This window comes from Papilio xuthus, unplaced genomic scaffold (genome assembly GCF_000836235.2).
Source record: "Papilio xuthus unplaced genomic scaffold, Pxut_1.1 DF829758.1, whole genome shotgun sequence".
NCBI classification, from domain to species: Eukaryota; Metazoa; Arthropoda; class Insecta; order Lepidoptera; family Papilionidae; genus Papilio; species Papilio xuthus.
Window position 1 is genome coordinate 1,898,769 of NW_013528891.1, and position 4,516 is coordinate 1,903,284.

The following is a 4,516-nucleotide window of genomic DNA, read 5'->3' on the forward strand; positions in this document are numbered from 1 at the left end:
ACCTTACAAATAGATAATAGCAAAATCTGGATTATTTTGTTATCTATTTTAATAGTATTATCAAACGCGCACCTCCGCACACAAGCGCACTGTGACCTAAAATTGTAACTGAAAAGATGCAAACAATCTTTTTTAAGTTTTGATACCAGGGCCGGAATGTAACTACGCTCCAATTGCGTATTATGTAATAATAAGAGTGTTTTTTTTGTTTTTGTTCAAAATATTAACTTTTATTTTAGTATAAACAACATTCATACGTAATAAGTTTAATACTTAATGTTGTAATCAAACCAAGTTTACTTAAAAAACAAAAACAGAAATTGCAGGCCACACATAATTTGTCTCCGACTCAAAAGTTCTTTGCCTTTGTTCCAAATTCTCCGTCAATAAACTATCATCACAATCATGTCATCTTTTTCCAATATCATGACATCTCTTTCACACAATTTTTCGATAAAAAATGAAATGCATTTTACTTTCTTCTTTATCGATATTTATTCGTTTGTCAAGACGGCCCTGTTTTTTTCTATTAGTAGCTGGGCTCGTCCTATTTTAGGGATTGCAACATAGGGCTCCACACATGTAAACACATGCACACACTCGGTACGTCTGTGTGCGTAGATAACAGACGATGCATACTATTTTCTGTGTTATATCATTATTCGTTGATTCAAGTTTTTTATAGGATAACAGGCGTGTTAATGACAAATAATATAATGGCATAATTACAAGAGAAAAACTCGGATAATATTTGGACCAAATCTCCACTTAACATCTATTAGGGTCGTGGTTCAGTTTTTTCTTTTATAACAGAAGCGCGAGTAGCGGGAACACCGAGGTGTTCAACAACGCCCATGGACGACAGACAGAGGAACCGCAGATGCGTTGCCGGCCTTTGAGGTGGTGATAAGCTCGCTTCTTGAAGGACCCTAAGTCGTAGCGGTTTGGAAATACCGCCGAGGACAGACCATTCCACAACGCTGCTGTGCGAGGCAGAAAGTTTCGCGCAAACCGCCAGCCATCGAGATAGTGTTAGTTTATTCCTTATGAATATATCTATTGATTTAGGAATAAATAGCATAACATTGAATGTAATAAAGTTTGATTTTTTTTGGCTTAATCACCGAAAATCATTACTCGAACTTATTAAAATTTGTGGTTAAGAAATGTCATAGTCCGACTCTGTTGTACATTCGACTATAATTATATAAAATAACTACTTCACTTTGGAAATCAGATATTTACCTTAATTTACAATAATCTTCTTAATCACTTATTCATTTATTAACCTTATTCTTAATATATTACATTTCATATAAAAAAATTATACAAAATATATTAAAAATAGAGCACCACCGGCTGCGGAGTCCCATGACTCAAACAACCAGTGGTCAGGGCTGCAGAGATGCCTTCTCACGATGGGTGCGGTTAATATTAAGATCTTATTATTATTAATGCGAAAGTTTAAATGGATGGAAATATGGATGTGTTTGAAGTTATCTCTAGAACGGCTGCATGGATCTCGCTTAAATTTGGCATAGTAGAACATAGTCTGGTAGAACATAGCCTACTAATTAAATTTTATTTGATTCTGTATGGAGTTGCAGACGACAGCTAAATCTAATATTTAGCTTAGCTATTTTTAATTAAAAACAAACTTTGGTTACGAATTATGTTTGAATTTCGAACAATAAGCGACATCTAGTTGTAATTAATTGCGTGTCAATTACATAAATATGAATGTCATGGTTGTATCGGCGTTTTAAAAAAATATATATACGTGTGTGGTCGTTTAATAAATTATAAGTTAATAACCGTGTGAAAATAAGGTTAAATATCATTGTTATTTCTTTATATGTCTACATTTAATTAACTATCCGCTATAAATATCAAATAGCATGAATAATTGATTTTTCTTGTTGTTTGTTTTATTACTGTATGTACTTCTTCCATACATCTCTATCAGCCATCATATTCACTCCTTTCATACATACAAACTCATCACAATAATGTGGGTTTCTAAGTCCCAAAATCCTCGTTTAGGGATGTATAAAACAACGGTTATTGGTTCCCTTAGTGGTTACTTAATGACTCTGAGTACAATAGTTATAGCTGTTGACCTGCGCTTCTATATTCCCATGAATTTATCAATTAATATCAATTACACAGGTCGCCCGCACGACTGCGTTACTTGAATACCTTGCATCTTATACTGTCCTGGTACATGTTATATAACTAGTACGGATGACGTGTCATTTTTTATTTGTCACGGATATTCACATGTTCCTTTTATCCGACGTTCTTACGGTGAAGGATGCAATGTGATGCAACCTGCGCATATCTGAGAAGAAATTTCAAAAATATGTTTGAAGTCAACCCACAATGGGCCACCGTGGCTGATTATGACCTAGTTACCTCTAACTTAGGGTAGGCTCCGAGCCCCTTGGTGGGGACGTATAGTGGGCTGACGTTTTGACGCTGACTCGCAGAACCCCGAACTCTACTGCACTGATTGTACTTCAGTCGAACCTGGGTAAGCGAGGAACCTCTATAAGCAGAGGTTATTGGTCGGTACCGACGGATGTATGCTAACTTTACTACAACTTAAATTCACAAGAGACCAAAGATGTTGGTTTGTTACGATCTTTTACTTTGTCACTTTGAGCGCCATCTAGTGACAAGCAGGAGAATTATCCTTGGTTTTCGATTTAAAATAACCAAATTACAATATATTAATTGGTGTTAAATAAAAAGGTTTTAGTTTAGTTAGATAAGTAGTAATTTATAATAGCTAAAAACTATGTTATTAAAATATATTAGAACAGTGTCATCTAGTAGTAAGTAGCTTCTGCGGCATTTAATTTCCTGAAAATGCCGCTAGATGTCACTTCCACAGGTGTCCGTAAAAAAAAGATTGAAAAAAAAACAAGTTAATCTATAAATTTTTATTTAAGCTTAACAAATAAACATATGCTAAATTTCTTCAAGATTTAAAACACAAAAGAAATGTTTCCGCCCGGGATCGAACCGGGGGCCTTCTGCGTGTTAGGCAGATGTGATAACCGCTACACCACGGAAACCGCTTAACAGTGTTGCCAATTAAAGCAATAAAAATTTACACTCTACATTAATGGAATATATTTGACAAAATTCATGTTAACTTAAATTGAAGGAGTACAACAACGTAAGTAGCGATACAAGAGAATAAGCTTAGAGGTAATGTTGCGTCCAGTGCGAACGCGCCGCTCTCTCGCGACATGCACGCGGCGTTGCCCGCGCGTAATACAGTTTTGGACAATAGACGTTTATCTACAATACAGGAATACAAACAGATGAATATCATATTTACTTCTTAAACCGGAGTAAAAAAAAATGGAAAACAAAAGACTTGCTTCAACAATTAAACGAATCAAAAAAAAGTGTTATTCAAAACTATAACATCAAATCGAAAGAAAGAAAGCAACTGCTTTTTCCACATGTCCTGAAGCGTTGCTTGTATTAGTGTCAGAGCAAGACCAAAATTAGGTGCTTCCGGGAGGTCCTTATTTTTATCTTTTTTTAGCCTATCATACCTTTAACTTGGTGAATCTTATTTTTTTTAATACATGGTTAATATTAACAAATAGTCGAAACCTTTTTACACTAACCTGGGCATTCGACAGGCGAGTCCGGAATAAGAAACATAACTTGAGTATTTTTTAATGTCGTAAAAAACTTTTCATTTTTAAAACTAATTATAACTATTAGTAGGAAATGTTTAAACGTCCATACTAGTCCGGTGAGTGCGTTAGACCAAAAATCGTCCGGAAACTGTAAACAATAAGTGCTTAGCTTCAACATCATATCAACTTTTAACAGTGGTAGAGCCCGCTTTAACATCTTCGCACGAATCGGCCCGGCTCGCCCGGTGAAATAACACGACTATACAGAAGACGGGCGTTAAGTGGAAGCAATTCCGCGTTTCGTCTGATGAGTGTGCGTCCCGGAGGCCTAATTTAGTCTTCTTTCCCTTCCCACCCTTTTTCTTATAAGGAAAGGATGGGAAGTGGAAGTGGACTTTCAGGATGCATGGAAAGGGAAAATATTTTCTTTGTGTGCATCCTCTCCTCCGTCGATTGAAGGTGGGCGACGCATATGCAATTGCGTATGTCTATGGGCAACGTTGACTTCGCTATTTCAGTGATTTCAGGTGGCCGCTAGCTCGTTTGCCACCTTATGATTAAAAAAAAAACTTTTTTGTAACACTGCTGTCTAAATTTTAAGGTTAAAATTGAACTTTATGTTACTTAAGTAACTGTATTTATTTACCATTAATAAAACTTCAACGTGCAATAAAATGTTGAAAAGATCAGCACTCATATAAAAGATAATCTGAAAAGATATAAGAATAAAAACAGTTTAGAGATTTATGTGATTTACAATGCATAGATCACGCTGGATGAGGACGGAACAGGACCGGGCATTATAGGAATCGATGAGAGCAAACTTTAGCAGTCGACTACTGTAGACTAATGAT

At 35.7% G+C, this 4,516-nt stretch overlaps 1 non-coding gene across 1 annotated transcript; it reads right to left on the bottom strand.

Moving 5' to 3' along the window:
- Nucleotides 1–3,007: 3,007 nt before the first annotated feature.
- On the bottom strand, nucleotides 3,008–3,080 carry TRNAV-AAC (transfer RNA valine (anticodon AAC)). The gene has a single exon. It is a non-coding gene; the product is annotated as a tRNA-Val (tRNA).
- Between the last annotated feature and the right edge of the window lie 1,436 nt (nucleotides 3,081–4,516).